Source organism: Hesperophylax consimilis, chromosome 17, assembly GCF_061612785.1.
Source record: "Hesperophylax consimilis isolate HC1 chromosome 17, BYU_Hcon_1.0, whole genome shotgun sequence".
NCBI lineage: Eukaryota > Metazoa > Arthropoda > Insecta > Trichoptera > Limnephilidae > Hesperophylax > Hesperophylax consimilis.
Window position 1 is genome coordinate 2,028,829 of NC_142852.1, and position 19,586 is coordinate 2,048,414.

General features: G+C 31.4%; 1 long non-coding RNA gene across 1 annotated transcript; it reads left to right on the plus strand.

Annotated features, from left to right (window-relative positions):
• Positions 1-14,109: 14,109 nt before the first annotated feature.
• Positions 14,110-17,895, plus strand: LOC149415752 (uncharacterized). Its single transcript, XR_016303664.1, has 2 exons — positions 14,110-14,249; positions 17,774-17,895. It is a non-coding gene; the product is annotated as an uncharacterized LOC149415752 (long non-coding RNA).
• The last annotated feature ends 1,691 nt before the right edge of the window (positions 17,896-19,586 follow it).

Here is a 19,586-nt window from a genome sequence, read left to right on the forward strand (position 1 = left end):
AACTCATTCTTTTTAGTAATGTGCTTATTTTAATTTAATTATCGCATTCCTGTAAGAAGGAATCTACAGTTATTATTCACAGTATTTTCCCTTATGTTTAATATCGATATCAATGCTTTTCTAACTTCGTGTAGACGAAGTTTATAGTTATTAGTGGGTGTGTTAGAAATTTTCACTCCTTTAATTACTTCAAAGTCTAGTAAAATGCCTTCTTTGATATTTCTATTTTTAACATTAACCTTGTGAAACGTCTCTGATCTTCGATGAAGCGTGTTCAGAACAATTCTGTTATGCATGTCGATTGTTATTTTATTTAAAAGAATCGATTGGTTTGTTTTATAATTTCTCTTTGTTTTATTTTTTGTAAGGAAGTCGTTTTCTACTATCCAATCATATTCTATGTTAATGTTAGATATAACGTGAAAAACCTAATTTATTTTTTCATTAAATTTAAGTCCAATAGTTCCGTCTGTTTCACAGTCGGATTCGGTTTCTCCGTTATTGATGAATATTTAGCGATCACTATTTTTATCAAGTACATCTCTTTTAATGAGTGATATTGCTGCGCCTGTGTCTATTAAGAGACTAAAATTGGTATTATTATTACCAAAGGGTATTTTAAAAAATGGCAGATTTAATAGTCTTTCTCTGTTAATGTTTACAACACATATATTTGACAGCATATATCATAACCATCTTGTACATTGGGTTTAGTAGGGTTAGTTGTAATTGTTAACAAGTTAAGGTTTTTCCTTTTATTAAAAGTTGTATTGCGTGGTACAAAGTTGTGCACTTTATTAGGATTTTTATTGTTATTTCTTCTATAACAATTAATCGTTCTTCGGCAAAGGCGTCAATCAGATTTTTAGGCATCCGCTCCCTTAAATGTTTGTATTTATACCAATAATGAATGTTTGTAAAGTCAAGTCATTTGTACTGGCGCATCTTCCTTCCAATTCGTCTCGATTAATGGTCGAGTGATTGATGGAAGTTTATAATTTCTTGACACATGTTTCTATTCTGAACATATATGTTGCCATAACTTATCCATGATTTTGTTTTCAACTTTGTAATTCTATTAACAGGTGTGTTTGACTTTTTGATTCTCAGAAATTAGTTTTTAAGAATTCTTTTAGGTGATCAAAATTTGTATTATTCTATTAAAACATGTCGCTTTTGTCTTGTTATTAAAATACAGAAGAATAAAAGTTATTTTTGGTTTTCTTGATCCAGTTGAGTCGCTCTTTCACAGTTTCATAAAAATGGCGTTAGCCCTTTCTTTTTTCCATCAAATGTGGAGATGAATTTCAATATGGCTTAACTTGCTTCTCTTCCTTTTACAGCGGAGTCGGCTTCCATTTCGTTTTGCTTCGAAAAATTAAATTTTTTTTTTTTAAATATATTTTTTTAAATGATTACAAATAATTTTATTTATGTCGGAAGTGATTCACTTTATTCGAAATATTTTCTTTCTTCTAGTGGTGAAATTAAGCAATTCGATTTGATGTTTTCGTATCTGTGGAAACAGTCTTTTCGGTTTGTACTTTTCAATTTGTAAAAATTTACAGACACCAATGTTGAGATGTCTAGATTATTTTAGCTCCTTCTTCAAATATCTCCTGATATTAGTTAGATATCGTAGGTGAAGAGGCTGCTTTCGGGATTATCTTCAGATGGTGAATGCACAATAAGTCAGTTTTATTTAGAATATAATCAAGTAATTTATTTAACCCTTAAGTATTTTAAATATGTTCTCATATAAGTCCCAAACGACATTGAAATTGCTATAAAATTTAAGAATATTTCCGAGGTATTTTAAATTCAATATAGATTTCCTATTTTTCAGTTGAAACATCGATATTTCTTATCAATAAAATTTAAATAACTAACATGAAAAATGTTTTTGAAAAAACTTACTAAGAAACGTCTATAATATGTAGGTAATACCATATTTAGAAAAAAATTCCCTTTGTTTACAAAATTAAGAAGAGAACAATTATATATCTTCAAAAATGTATACTTTTTATGAATTATTTTCCAACAAAGAAAACGTCCAAAAATATTTACAGATTTTGAACTCATTTTTGTATCAAAACAAATATTAATATCGTAAAAACAAGTTCACTGATATATTCCTACATAAGGCATCAATATTATTTATAAACATCGCTGTGACGAATTGCTTTATGAATATAGTAATTTAATAACACAATTAACACATCCCATGTGAAATAACTCAACTTTTTAGAGTTGACTAAAATCAGATTTTTTTCAATCACGAATGCACGGACAGGAAGAAACCTTTACATATTTCCATTTATAGAGTCCATAACTACACAAATTATTAAACAAAATCGATGTTAAACGCACAAAATAACTATTAAAAATAATAAATAAAAAACGTTAATATTAACTATATTAAACTATTGGTTTGTGTGGCTAACGGTCTCATACCATAATGCTACGTATACATACGCGAGCCGAACTGGCGAACTGAACCTCAACTTATGGGAATGGAACAAAGCAACCGCAAGGGCGCGAAACGCCGCTTGCAGTTGCTTTGTTCCTTTACCGTAATTCGTGGCTCGGCTCGCGTTAAGGTTCGCAAATGTATACGTATCATAACAACAATGGCGGAAAAATTTTGATGAGATCCAAATCTCAAAACTCGAGTGTAAACGGGGTCAGTTGTTTATCAAATTAAAATGAATTTATTAACACGTTTTCTAATGTTTTAAAATCAATTATTATAGACACTTTTAAAATAACTTATATTAACACATTTGCTGTAAATAATAAATGTGCAGCTTTTTGTATTGCATTAATTAGGTAACTAGGATTGTAGTTATTTCGTCGATTGAAGATCAGTTGAAAGGAATAAGGGAGGTGAGTTAAAAAGTAGTTTTTAAAAATGATTTATTTTAATCCATTCGACTAACGCAGCAGTATTTATTTAATCCATTAGTAATAATGCATAAATATAGGTAAGATAGTAGGAATACAAGGTGTCCGGGGAGCAAAGTGCACTAACGTGAGGTATTGTACACATAAAAAGATGAAAAACATTTTTCGAAATTCCAACATTTTAAGATAGATTTCAGGTTAAAAAAATAAAAATGGTTTGCATGGTAAAAAAAACTAGGATGAAAAAAATATTTTCGTATCTAAAAACAATTAAATTTCTAAAATAGTTAATGTTTTTTACTTCTACAATCATCTAGAATCCAGAAATGAATGCACTTTACCCCCCGGACACCTTGTATAAGATGAATAATATAAAAAAGATGTTAGTTTTATTCCGACTGTAATAATATTAAATGTTTTATTATCTTCCTTTTTGTAACATTTAGATGTAATGGTATCTTCACTGGGATCTCCCGTGCAGAGGATTTCAGTTAAATAATTTTAATAAAATCTAGTATTGATAATATGAAGTAATTATAAATATATACTATAAAAATATTGACGTGCTTAGTCGCAATTACATGATGTATTGATTAACAAACTAAACAATCGTCACCCCGTTTCCCGAAGGGGTCGGCAGATAAAATTAAAACGTCACACAACTCTGTCTTGACATACACTGTTATTTATATTACTAAATTTACATATCAAAACTACAAAATGGTATTTTTAACAGTATATTGTAATGATTGAGCACATGGGATACGCAAATAAATGTATCTTTCATATTCTCCACAAAACAGTTGTACACAAATATAATATTAACGAAAAGATTATAAATTTAGAACACAAAATTACAGTAAATAATAAATAATAATAAAAATCAGATGTAAATGAGTGTTGAAATGTGAAATACTCCAGAGTAAAATTATTCATGATCCATGAACTCAAATTTACTTTGAATTTAAGTCTCATATTCATAATTGGAACTGGTTGTGTGAAGAACATTTCAGATAAACGATAAAAAGTCATACTCATAATATAATATTTCGAAAGAAAATTATTTGAATTATTTTTTCTATTGGAATAATCTTAGGAAGGCAGTTGAACTACAAATATACTGAAATTAGATAGCTTTGTTTAAACTAAAACACAGTATTACTTGAAAGCTGTCTTAAAAACTGATGATTGTTCATTTTTATACTAGATTTTTTTTTTGATTTTCGCTTATTTTTTTAAGTCTGTAGAAATAAATTTTTTAGTCTTTATATATAAATATTATTTTACAATGTTAAAAAATAAATAATTATTTCAATACATTTTTAAATTGTGACCGAATTTCGAGTTTCAAATTACGATAATGATCCGCCCCATCACTAAAACTAGACAAATTACGATAATGATCCGCCCCATCACTAAAACTAGACAAATTACGATAATGATCCGCCCCATCACTAAAACTAGACAAATTACGATAATGATCCGCCCCATCACTAAAACTAGACAAATTACGATAATGATCCGCCCCATCACTAAAACTAGACAAATGATCCCAGCTGAAATCGTAAAATTTTTTAATCATTCATAAAAATTAATTTTGGGTATGACTTTAATTTTTTGAACGAGCACCATATTTTTTCTATATATACTTTCACGATATTCACATAAATATAAACCAAACACTGCAAATTCAATACGAAACCTCACACTTTTTCGCGTGAATTTGAAACACATTCACTTTAAACATGCTATGTATTATTTCGTCAAAACAAACCAAAAAGAACACACACAAGTCGTTCATATATTGAATTATAATAAAAAAATATTTAAAATTGACATTTTTTTAGAAATAATTACCTAATACACAATTCTTTAACGGTCAACGGAATAATTCCGCCAATTTGTAATCATGCACTTTGTTGTTTTTTTAGGTTTTTTTCCTTGGAATTGAGGATAAATATTATAGAAAAACTTAGAAGAATAATTATTCATCTTTCTAACTGCAATCACATATCTCCGCATTATAAAAAAATATATACAAAAACTTTTATGATGGATGTCCTACATCCGTTTTAATTCAGCCAAATTCTGGAGATCCCTACTATCTTACCTATATTTCTGCATTATTACAAATGGATTAAATTAATAATGCTGCGTTAGTTGAATGTATTAAAAAAAACATTTTTAAAAACTACTTTTTAAATTACCTCCCTTATTCCTTTCAACTGACTTTCAATCAACGAAACAACTACAATCCTAGTTACCTAATTAATGCAATACAAAAAGCTACACATGAATTATTTAACATTATTAACAGCATTATACGTGTTAATATAAGAATTTGAAAAGCGTCCATGATAATTGATTTTAAAACATTAGAAAACGTGTTTATAAATTCATTTTAATTTGATATACAACTGACCCCGTTTACGCTCGAGTTTAGAGATTTTGAGATTTCGAATTTAATTGTACCTCATCACTATTTGTCCGCCATTGTTGTTATTTATTTATTTATTTATTTATTCATTTTTGGGAAATCAACAGTTTATATTTTTACAGATTGTACATAAGTAAAATAGCAAAAAAAAAACCAATTACGGATTTCCTCCTTGTGACTTTACGTAAGACAGCATTAGAAGAAATAATTAAATTTATGAGAAATGTGAAGTTATAATTACATAAAATAAAATAATTGTATAAAATAATAGAACAAAATAATACAACAAAAATAAAGGGAAAAAAAAAAAAAACAAAATTTATATAAAATAAAAGATTATCGATACATTGGTAACCATAAGAATACAAACAATATTGTGCATATAAATCATATCATATCCATAACCATAAGAAGACAATATTGTGCATATAAATCATATCATATCCATAACCATAAGAAGACAATGTTGTGCATATAAATCATATCATATCCATAACCATAAGAAGACAATGTTGTGCATATAAATCATATCATATCCATAACCATAAGAAGACAATGTTGTGCATATAAATCATATCATATCCATAACCATAAGAAGACAATGTTGTGCATATAAATCATATCATATCCATAACCATAAGAAGACAATGTTGTGCATATAAATCATATCATATCCATAACCATAAGAAGACAATGTTGTGCATATAAATCATATCATATCCATAACCATAAGAAGACAATATTGTGCATATAAATCATATCATATCCATAACCATAAGAAGACAATGTTGTGCATATAAATCATATCATATCCATAACCATAAGAAGACAATATTGTGCATATAAATCATATCATATCCATAACCATAAGAAGACAATGTTGTGCATATAAATCATATCATATCCATAACCATAAGAAGACAATGTTGTGCATATAAATCATATCATATCCATAACCATAAGAAGACAATGTTGTGCATATAAATCATATCATATCCATAACCATAAGAAGACAATATTGTGCATATAAATCATATCATATCCATAACCATAAGAAGACAATGTTGTGCATATAAATCATATCATAACAGGATTATAAATATATAAATACTAGAAACATAAACATCAGAAACATCAATTCAAGAAACATCAGTGAAATACTCTTTTAAGGTCATTTTATATTTAGTAAATTCGCAATTGAAGATGTCGATATTGAATAATATGTTATTGTAAATATTACATATTCTGTTCTGTTTGATAGTATAATTCTAAAGATTCCATTGTATTAAGTATATTATGGTATGTGACCGTTTATTTATGTTTGTGACCGTTAGCCACACAAACCAAAGCGTTCTAGTTAATATTTTACGGTTTTTATTTATCCTTTTTCATAGTTATTTTGTGCGTTTTACATTGATTTTTTTAATAATTTGTGTAGTTATGGACTCTATAAATAGAAATATGTAAAGGTTTCTTCCTATCCGTGCATTCGTGATTGAAAAAATCTGATTTTAGTCGACGCTAAAGAGTCAAGTTATTTCATATGAGATGTGTTAATTGTGTTATTAAATTACTATATTTATAAAGAAATTCGTCACAGTGATGTTTATAAGTAATATTGATGCCTTATGCAGGTATCTGTGAACTTGTTTTTACGATATTAATATTTGTTTTGATACAAAATGAGTTCAAAATCTAAGAATATTTTTGGACATTTCCTTTGTCGGAAAATAATTCATAAAGCTTATACATTTTTGAATATATATATATGATAGTTTTCTTTTTAATTTTGTAAACAACAGGAAATGTTTTCTATACAGGGTGTCCGGAAACTCGTAGTACAAGCGGGAAACTGGTGAATCTACATCACATTTGGAGTCGATTTTGTGGTATATTTTTTTTTTATTTGAGCTTTCGTTATCGAGTAAATCGAGTTTGAAGTTGATTTTTTTTTTTTTTTTTTTTTTAATCAAATTCTTATAAATTATTACTGAAGATCAAAGTACCCAACTAATTAAAACTATTTGAAAGTAAAACAAATGAAGAAACTCGGATTTGAAGCATTATTTTGAAATCATCCTTCATTTAACCCGGTGTAATCATAAAATATTTCTACTCTGCAGGGTTAAAACATCTGTTGTTCAACCCTAAACACCAGAAAAAAATTTAACCCTAAAATAGCCAAAAAATATTTTTTTTTGGTTTTTTTTTTTTTTTTGAAAATGCTCAAATCAAAAAACTTTATGTTTTTTTGGGTTCCCCATGTGGTGTAGATTCTCCAGTTTCCCGCTTGTACTACGAGTTTCCGGACACCGTGTATATGGTATTATCTACATATTGCTGAGGTTTCGAGTAAAAATGTTTCAGTAAGTTTTTATTTAAACATTTTTCATGTTAGGTATTAAAATTTTATTGTTTAGAAATATCGATGTTTCAACTTTAAAAATAATAAATCTAGGTACCTATATTGAATTTAAAATACCTCAAAAATATTGTTAAAATTCATGGCAATTTCAATGTCGTTTGGGACTTATATGAGAACATATTTAAAATACTGAATGGTTAAATAAATTACTTGATTATATTCTAAATAAAACTGACTTATTGTGCATTCACCATCTGAAGATAATCCCGAAAGCAGCCTCTTCACCTACGATATCTAACTAATATCAGGAGATATTTGAAGAAGGAGCTAATATTAACTAGACTTCACTAATCTAGACATCTCACCATTGGTGTCTGAAGTGGGATTTGATATCAATATAAAATCTGAACCTTCACAGAACTTGAAAATCAACTATTTGAAGTATTGTTTAAATTTTGTGAAACAACCCGTCGTTAGTTTATTTTGCTTTGCCTACGGCGTGAATTAACTTTTGATTTAATATGGATTTTAAAAATGTCGTTGACGTACATAATAAATAATGTCCCAATGCAGTTAGTTCCCCATGGGATGCCAAAATCCCTGCTCTCTTAGATTAAATCCGAATAGATCATTTTTGGTCTACGTTTAAGCACTATTTCGTTACAGAAATGTTTGCCAGTTTGAATATAAGCCTAAAATCAGATTGTCAAAATCTTTTCTTAAGTCGACAAATATTCCAATGCATTATTTATTACGTGAAAATGTACAATATATAATATTTCAGATGTTAAATCTATAAGTTCTCAAATATGTTATATCTATGACAGCAGCTTTTTCCTGAAATGTAAATTCTATGATAGCATCTTGAGTCCTCAAATATTAAATCTATTATAGCATCTTTATTCGTGAAATGTTACATCTTAGTAATAAATTACAGCACAAGTAATGTATACACAAAATATAATAGCAAGTGGATACAGAAGTGCAGTGAGACAAAACATAATTAAAAGAAATATCTACCAGTGTAGTAATAGTTGAATGAATACTAGGTTTGTATAAGACCTGACATGAATAGAAGTATGAACTGTTTATGATAATGGGTATTAATTAATATTAAATAAATTCTGTTAAGGTATATAATGTTATAATAACAGAGAATATTTAATCTGAACAGAATATTAGTATGAATAAAGAAAGTGACTTGTCAACATGTACAATCTAGTAAATTATTATAATAGAGTAATTTGTCGTAATATAGTAATTAAGCCGACGTAGCTCAGTGGTCCAGAGCACCTGAACGGACATCAGAAGGTGCGGGTTCAATTCCCGTCGGCGACATTTATTTGTACTCACAATTTGTATTGATATTTCAGGCGTGTAATTAATGCTTATAATAATTTGTTATAATTTGTGCTTTGTATCAAAACCTTGTCTTATAAAAATTAGTGTATAGTTAAAAAAATAATTATATATTAACGCCCGTAAAAAAGAATTAATGAGAAATCCTTCAGATAATTACATATGTCTGATATAAACATATTTAATATGTTGAAAAAGAAAGTTGAAAGTTCTTAAAAATGCGTGTTTGCATAATGTGTTATTTTTCATAATTAATATTTAAATTATTTTCTCTTTAAAGGTCTCCACCTTGGGCTCCCCCAGAAGCAAGTTCTAAGTCAGCAGTAAAGGTAACTAAATTTATTTATTATTTGACGACCTATTGCCCTAGTGGACTTTGTATATAAATTGAATTTTACTCTTAGCTACAGTGTGTTAGTTAAACAGGATAGTGTATAATGTATAATGTTTGTAACTTTGAATTTGTTGTATTCAAGTTGAAAGTATGTTACTTATCGCATTCAAAGTGATGATGATGATTTAATGTTTGAATGTGGATGAAACAAAAAGTGTGTGGCTAATTTATTTATCGCATTCCAGTTGCTAGGATGATACTTTGAAGTTATGGCACATCAGAGAGATGAGAGATGGTGCTTCTTTGAATTTCCCACATTCCAGTTATTAAAATGCCACTGAATTTTTTTAACGCTTTCTAGTTAGTAGGGTGCTGCAATGAAGAGCATTTCAGTTTTTTGATTTTTCATATCTTTCCAGTTACAAGGATTCTACTTTAAATTTACCGCATTCCAGTTAGTAAATGCTACTTTGAATTTATCGTGTTCCAGTTAGTAGGATGCCACTTTGAATTTCACGTATTCCATTTAAAAGTATGCTTCTTTGAATGTATCGAATGTTAGTACAGTGTTACATTCACAGACATAGGAATTAATAGACGAGAAGATAATGGCGAGGGGTAAAATCAACTGTTGAAGAACGAAGGGAGTGAAGCTGACTGTGATTCGTCAATAAATCAATCTGACAGTAAATAGGCATCTCGCATTATAATATCACCATTTACTTCTTAAAAGTAAAATCTGCTTTTGAATGAATAGACATTTTTACATGGGAGCGCAAATTACTCGCCACCTTATGAACTAATTTGCGAAGTCCAAATTCGGCAAAGTAAATTTCTTCTGTTTGCAGAGTCGTAGTTAGATTCAGAGTATTTAGTTAAGACACTTTTACAAATGTTTCATAATTTACTTACCCCAGTAAACAACGATGAGCACACTTGAGAATCGCTACATTGTGATGTGATAGTATATGTTTCTAAAACTGATCCATATAATACGGTGTGAATAAGCTTAAAATAAAGTAAAATAATGCTTACTTATGGAATGTAATACGACAATTGGGTTTATTCTCTTTTTCACATCTATTTTTACAAGTTTTCATAGTACAAGTCAACATTTTGCCGTGTTATTTCGTAAAATGAACCGATGATGCCTCGACCATAGTTCGCACAAGAATGATGACGTCACGTTTTCAAATTTCACTTGAGGCCATACGCGAGCACAGCCGGATCCAATGGAACCGGTATGGTGAGTGGGGATAATACGCTTTTAATCACTTAGGGCAGGTCTACTAATATTCATATGTCTATGGTTACATTGAATTTACCGCAGTTCAGTTAGAAGGATGCTATTTTTAATTTATCGCATCCCAGTAAGTTCAGTGCTACTTTGAATTTATCACATTCCAGTTAGTAGGACGTTACTTTGAGGTTAAAGCATTTCAGTTAGTAGAATGCTACCTTATTTTTTCATCGCTTTCCAGTTAGTAGAATGTTTCTATAAATTAACCGCATTCTAGTGAGTAAGAGGCTACTTCGATTTGAACTTATTTTGTTAGAAATTCTTTACTTTGAATTTAATTATCGCATTCCAGACAGTATGGCGTTACTTTGAATTTATTGCATTAAAGTAAGAAGGCTGTTACTTTGAAATCATTACATTTCAATAAGTTGAATGTCACTATTAATTTCTCGCATTTCAGTAAGTAGGATGCTACTTCGAATTTAGCAAATTCTATTTAGTAAGAGGCTCCTTTGAATTGAACTTATTCTTATTAGAAATCTCCACTTGTCGCATTTCAGACAGTAAAGTGCTATTTTGAATATATCGCCTTCCAGTTAATTGATAGTAAGTAGGTTGCTACTTTGAATTAATCTATTTTTAGTTAGTAAGGTGCTACTTTGAATTAATCTATTTTTAGTTAGTAAGGTGCTACTTTGAATTAATCTATTTTTAGTTAGTAAGGTGCTACTTTGAATTAATCTATTTTTAGTTAGTAAGGTGCTACTTTGAATTAATCTATTTTTAGTTAGTAAGGTGCTACTTTGAATTAATCTATTTTTAGTTAGTAAGGTGCTACTTTGAATTAATCTATTTTTAGTTAGTAAGGTGCTACTTTGAATTAATCTATTTTTAGTTATTAAGGTGCTATTTTGAATTAATCTATTTTTAGTTAGTAAGGTGCTATTTTGAATTAATCTATTTTTAGTTAGTAAGGTGCTATTTTGAATTAATCTATTTTTAGTTAGTAAGGTGCTACTTTGAAATTTCGCTAATTGGCTTTGAATATATATTTGTTTTGTAAATGGTTCGATATTAGTTATTATTGGTCTTATTTAGTTTAGATAATTTCATGAAAGATACTCCAAAATATTACAGACAACAGTTCAGTGTGATTGTTGTGTCTCCATTGGAGAGAAATATACAAAGTGTAGATTGTATCATGTATCTAGGTGTAAAGTTGATACAAAGTGTAGATTGTATCATGTATCTAGGTGTAAAGTTGATACAAAGTGTAGATTGTATCATGTATCTAGGTGTAAAGTTGATACAAAGTGTAGATTGTATCATGTATCTAGGTGTAAAGTTGATACAAAGTGTAGATTGTATCATGTATCTAGGTGTAAAGTTGATACAAAGTGTAGATTGTATCATGTATCTAGGTGTAAAGTTGATACAAAGTGTAGATTGTATCATGTATCTAGGTGTAAAGTTGATACAAAGTGTAGATTGTATCATGTATCTAGGTGTAAAGTTGATACAAAGTGTAGATTGTATCATGTATCTAGGTGTAAAGTTGATACAAAGTGTAGATTGTATCATGTATCTAGGTGTAAAGTTGATACAAAGTGTAGATTGTATCATGTATCTAGGTGTAAAGTTGATACAAAGTGTAGATTGTATCATGTATCTAGGTGTAAAGTTGATACAAAGTGTAGATTGTATCATGTATCTAGGTGTAAAGTTGATACATTTTTACGATGGAATGATCATATCGATATGTTAACAAAGAATATCAGGAGACTTACATATATTTTTAAAGAACTGCGACACATATTGGACAAAGAGAAATTAAAAACTGTCTATTTTGCCTTAGTCCAATCTCGACTTTCTTATAACGTAGTATGCTGGGGAACATGTCTAAAGTCCAATGTTGAACCACTAAATATTGCTCAAAAATTGATCCTTAAAGTAATGTACAAAAAAAAATCTGTTATCCATCCAACCTACTTTATAAGGAATGTAATGTTATGTGTATAAAACAGCTATATATCACTCAAATACTGCGTCGATTTATTATCAATATTAAATTTGCTGAAGGAACACAACAAATGCGGACAACTAGAATTAGCTCTACATTGAACTTTGTGGCGGTACATACTAAAACTTCTTTTGGTCAAAGAAATTATTTATATCAGGCACCACTTATGTTTAATATTCTTCCAAATCATTATTAAACGATTGTCTTAATATTTTTTCATCCTTGTCCTTTCTTATTTATTTATTTATTATTATTTATTAATTTTTTTAAAAACATGACATATTACACATTACAGTGATCTTTGGCTGTCCAACTAGGAGATTACCTGTTTTAGGACAGTCAGAAATAGGCATATAATAATAAGAATAATAAGATTTCATATGAGTCCCATTTGCTAAAAACTGAATGTCACCCTATCTGTCTTTATTATCTACTTCGCTTCTTCTTTTGAATAATGATTAATGATTAGTTATGGTTCAAATATTGTTACAATATACTGTCAAATTACCCATCTGGTAACACATCTAATACTCATTTATTCTTTAATTTTGAAATATTTTGTGTTTTTATGTAGAATTACTTTAAGTTTGTGATTACTCTTATGTTTGCTTCACTCAAAAGTAAATTGTTAACCTCGATACAGGCTTAGTCCTAGTGAGGTTGATTTTTATGTGAAAAAAAGTGTTTTATGTTTAGTGAGATGCAATAAATAAATAAATAAATGTAATTATAGTATGTCAGTTTTGCTTCCACGATAAAAGTTAGCTCTTCTTTCTAATTGGTTATAAAATCTGACCGCTTTCTCTGTTTTTAAACTAGAAGCAGTTTACTTCATTCGCATAATTTCATCCTCATCAAGACCAAGTAATTAAATATTAACCAAGTTGACCTCAAATGCATCAATATTAATATTATATTATGTTTTTAGCCTTTTCATGCTAAATGATGTTTTAATAGAATTACGGATATCGGAGTATTCAGGTGTCAGTCGTCCCAAGAGATACTCTCTAAGATATAGGTTCTCTTCCCACATTTACTTGTTCTTTCGAGTTCCAACTGCTCACAACCGTCTGGAGCCAGGTAGACTATGACATCCTCATGCGGGGTGTGTTGTGATGGTGAACATGCATTTTAAGCAACGTATCAATGGTATGGTGGTCTTACACCAGGGCGATACTGACAGACAGCCAATCTGCCATTCTGGAACGTGCCACAAATATGGGTTCCTTAAATTATTTAAAATGATTAAATTGTGAAATATCACAAGTTAATAAAATAAAATTAAGTTGAGCACGTTAGGATTTTAATCTGCGACCTCCAGATTGCTAGTCGAGAGCCTTACTCCTCCACCACGGAGGACTTATAGGAAGGCATTACTGACTTTTCTTGTGCTAATTGAAAGCTAAAGTTTCAGTTTTTAGTTGTACTTTTCTTGTTATATTTCAGTGACCAAAGCCGAGGAAATGTTCCAATTCCTGAAACGCGCACGTTTAACGGCTGACGAGAAGGATGCTGTGTCAGACGAGGCGCGAGGATTGGACAAGAACTTGGAAGGAAGTGACTCTGCTAACCAGAAGGGGTCTCTTGAAGGTATGTTTGTTTGTACCTACCATGTACAGATACTTGTAAGCTACAGATGGCAAGAAGGATGCTCCATCAGACGAGGCCTTTAAACCGTCTTTAGTCTGAAGGAAGACATTGTGTATTTACTTACCACGGTAGAATAGCACTAGTGGTTTACTCCATTAGGCTCCAGTGCAAGTACGTATGAAGGATGCTACTTTCAACTTATCGCCTTCCAGTTAGTAGGTTTTTTCTTTGAATTTATCGCATTTCACATTGTTAATTTCAAATAATGGTTATGATTCGGTCTTAATTGATAAAATCCTCAATAAACTCTTATATAATAGTACTCCGTCAGTCAATAACAACACTCCAAATTACCATCGGCGTAGGATTTTATTTATAAATAATTTTTCCACCCTAAGTGTTAAGAAGCTTCCTTTAGACATTGGCTTTTTATACTAACAATACCCTTTTGATTAACACCAATGACAAAGACGATAAATTAAGCCACTCGGGCATTTATAAACTCACCTGTGCAGATTGTTCCGCCTTCTACATAAATGGTATTAAATAAGATAATCTAGAATCGTTAGGAATTATGAAGTCTTTAAATACTAATATGTCTGACCATTTAAAGTAATCAAATAAACCTTTCTAACCAAAAACCCACAATTTATAGCCCCATATTTAATCTTTTTCCCACAATCCATAATATTATATACATATATGTTACATTGTGTTTCTTATTCACTTAAAATGTATTGTTATATGTTTAATTCTTGTAAAGTTCAGTTAATTGATAGGAATAAGGATGCTACTTCAAATTTACAGCATTCTTTAAAGTAAGATGCTCCTTAGAATTGTACTTATTCTTATTAGAAATCTCCACTTGTCACATTTCAGACAGTAAAGTGCTACTTTGAATATATTGGTAGGATGCTACTTCGAATTTACAGCATTCTTTAATGTAAGATGCTCCATCAAAAAAAACTTATTATTATTAGAAATCTCCACTTGTCGCATTTCAGACAGTAAAGTGATACTTTGAATATATCGCCTTCCAGTTTTTTTTATAGTAAGTAGGGTGCTACATTGAATTAACTGCATTCTTTAAAGTTAAATGCTCCTTCGAATTGTACTTATTCTTATTAGAAATCTCCATTTGTCGTATTTCAGACAGTAAAGTGCTACTTTGAACATATCGCCTTCCAGTTAATTGATGGTGAGTATGGTGCTACTTTTAATTGATCACAGTCCAGTGAATAGGGTGCAAATTTGAATTTATCTCTTTCCAGATTGTAAGGTATTTCTTTGAATTTATCCTATTCCAGATTGTAGGATGCTACTTTGAATTTAACCCATTCAGGTAACTGGATGCTACTTTAAAGTTAACGCTTTTCAGACACTATGATGCCACTATATGATATATTGCCTTCCAGTGAGTTGGATGCTGCTTTCAAATAAATTGCTTTTCGGCCACTAGGACTCATCATTGTATTTATCTTATTCCAGTTAGTATGATGCTACTTACGAATTAACCACATTCCAGTTAAAAGAATGCTTATCTAATTTAATCCCAGTCCAGTAAGTAGGGTGCTACTTTGAACTTATCGCATTGCAGTTAGTTGAGTGTTACATTGAATCTTCTCATTTCAGTCAGTAGACGGATGCTATTAGAATATTATTAGGGTAATTATTATAATTAGTAGGGTGCTACTTCAAATTTATTGCATTACAGTGAGTAAGGAGCTACTTTTAATTTATCTCATTTTAGTAAGTAAGGTGCTGCTTTGAATTTATCTTGTTTCAGTAAGTACGGTGCTACTTTGAGTTTATCAAAGACCAGATAGTAGGATGCTACTTTGAAGATATCGCAGTCCAGTTAGTAGGGTGCTACTTTGAAGTTATCGCAGTCCAGTTAGTAGGATGCTACTTTGAAGTTATCGCAGTCCAGTAAGTAGGGTGCTACTTTGAAGTTATCGCAGTCCAGTTAGTAGGGTGCTACTTTGAAGTTATCGCAGTCCAGTTAGTAAGGTGCTACTTTGAAGTTATCGCAGTCCAGTTAGTAGGATGCTACTTTGAAGTTATCGCAGTCCAGTTAGTAGGGTGCTACTTTGAAGTTATCGCAGTCCAGTTAGTAGGGTGCTACTTTGAAGTTATCGCAGTCCAGTTAGTAGGGTGCTACTTTGAAGTTATCGCAGTCCAGTTAGTAGGGTGCTACTTTGAAATTTCGCCAATTTGCTTTCAATATATCTTTGTTTGTCCATGGTTTCATATTAGGAATTATTGGTCTTATTTAGTTTAGATAATTTCATGAAAGATACTCCAACATATTACAGACAACCTTATTATTAATCCCTCGGGCTTATTTGTTTGCTTTTGTGAACAGTTGGGATGATTGTTGTGTCTCCCTTACACTTATGGTGAGAAATATGATCTCAGAGGTGTTAGAAAGAGAAAATCCCACGCTTCATATTTAAATGTAGACGTTAACTACATTAGAATTAAATTGTCCACCACTATAAACCAAAGGTTCTGACCGCACTGACAAAGAAATGTGTGAAATTTCGTGAATTCTTATTAATTATTTTCATATTAATCGACGAACAAGTGACGTAATTATAATGTTTATAATTGAAATTAGTATTCTTTTTGGTTATCAGTTAATTAAGTTCAGTCTTCAGACGAGCATTTTTAAATGTTTATTTCTAATAATAAATGTAATCCTCTATTTATATATAAGAAATACACTCACACTCTGACAGCATATGCCAGAGGCCTGAAGGGTGCAGGCTTCAATGTACTTAATTATAGTATGTCAGTTTTGCTTCCTAATTGGTTATAAAATCTGTCCGCTTTCTCTGTTTTTAAACTAGAAGCAGTTTACTTCATTCGCATAATTTCATCCTCATCAAGACCAAGTAATTAAATATTAACCAAGTTGACCTCAAATGCATCAATATTAATATAATATGATGTTTTTAGCCTTTTCATGCTAAATGATGTTTTAATAGAATTACGGATATCGGAGTATTCAGGTGTCAGTCGTCCCAAGAGATACTCTCTAAGAGATAGGTTCTCTTCCCCCATTTACTTGTTCTTTCGAGTTCCAACTGCTCACAACCGTCTGCAGCCAGGTAGACTATGACATCCCCATGCGGGGTGTGTTGTGATGGTGAAGGTGGTGGGGGAGTACCTGGCTATTCAGATCTGGTCACCGAACATGCATTTCAAGCAACGTATCAATAATGGTATGGTGGTCTACCACCAGGGCGATACTGACAGACAGCGAATCTGCCATTCTGGAACGTGCCACAAATATGGGTACCTTAAATTAATTAAAATGATTAAATAGTGAAATATCACAAGTTAATAAAATTAAATTAAGGTGAGAACGCCAGGATTTGAATCTGCGACCTCCAGATTGCTAGTCGAGAGCCTTACTCCTCCACCACGGAGGACTTATAGGAAGGCATTACTGACTTTTCTTGTGCTAATTGAAAGATAAAGTATCACTTTTTAGTTGTACTTTTCTTGTTATATTTCAGTGACCAAAGATGAGAAAACGTTCCAATTCAATGAAATGTTCAAAGAGTTGGCCAAGGCGAGAGGATCGGACAAGAACTTGGAAGGTTAGTTACTCTGATTATCAGAAGGGGTCTCTTGAAGGTATGATATATATATTTATATTATTAAATATTTTATATTAAACCGTCTTTAGTCTGAAGGAAGACATTGTGTATTTACTTACCACGGTAGAATAGCACTAGTGGTTTACTCCATTAGGCTCCAGTGCATGTACATGTATTGTATGTTCTTTAGCGCAGTGAAGGCATCTTTGTGATATACGGCCGAAGCGCGGGCTATGTAGTTGTGCGTCTATGTATATTTATTTATTACGTTCTTAACTAGAAATAGACGGTAAAATAAATAGTCAAAGCGCTTTTATTAAATGTAAGTTTCTTTAAGATAAAATTTTACTATCATGACGTATCTAATGCATGGTAATACTATGTGTTTCAGGAACAGGAATAGTCATAATACAAATTGACAAAAATTTGCTGTTGACATCTTCGCGATTGGAACAACTGGTGGATGCCCTCCTCGATTCCTCGGAGCGGTTTCCAGAGGACCTACTGAATGTGGAGCCACACCCGAGCAATGAAACCCTGGCTACGTTTGCCGACCTCATCTACACCAAGAAGAATAGCGGAGAAAAGGATGCAGACTACGGGGCTAGGATGCTGTCGGGTGAGTTAGATGGCTGGAGACTTCTTCTGTCGACCGCCATCAATTCAGATCCGACTAATGGTTACTGCGGTGCCGCTTTTTATCACACCGGTTTGCAGCAAGTCGTGGTGGTCCATCGCGGAACCGATCCCTCATGCTCTGGAGCGTGGTATACAAACATAAAAGGCATCTACGGCACAAACTATACACCGTGTATGAATTCCGCTATAACCTTTGTGGATTCGATACGTCAAGTCATTCTTATAGCGAACAACCAACACGATAGGCACTACACACTAACACTCACTGGCCACTCTCTGGGAGGGTGGCTTGCTCAGATAACGGCATTCTCTGTCAAGTATTTAGTCAGTGAACGTTTAGATAGCCCAATTCTCTTTGAAAAGAACCCCGATGATGGTATACATGCGAGAACTGTTAGTTTTGATAGTCCGGGGGCCCGGGACATGTTGGTCCGAGTAATGGATAGTCATTACAACAGGTATGGTGACCAGAGCAATGTGTACTTACACGGGCTGGATATCACTGTTTACCTGTCGCTCCCCAACCATGTCAACACTTGCGGGATGCACCTCGGGAACATTTACCACGTTTTTGTTGACATGTCTGAGTTCAACTGGTTTGATAGGAATACCCCTAAATATACATTAAAGACTCATGCAATTACCAATTTTGTCAAGGCTTTTAAACACAAAAATTGGAAAATCGACCAAGTGTTGGATTGGGCCAGTGGCGTAGAAGAATATAGAAACTTTGTCGTGGAAAATGATGAAAATATAAATGATCAGTACTTTCTTGAAACGTCTCATCGGTTTGTCATAGAGTCCCCAAAAAATATTAGTTCGTTCAGAGTTTTTTCAGAGGTCGAATTGCAAATGCTTTTCAAAATGTATATATTACAAGAACAGCAAAGCAAATTGACCGTTATAAATAAATTCATCGCGAAGTATAAACTTAATGACAAAAGTACGGAACTGCTCCCTAAATTTGTTTTGGATTCTTTCAACCGAACAATCAGTTGTGAGTCTGTGCTGCAACTCTGCAATGGCCTGAAGCAGCTGATGCGGTGGCTGAAGAAGGACTTTACGGAGGCAGTGGAGGAGCAGATTAAAA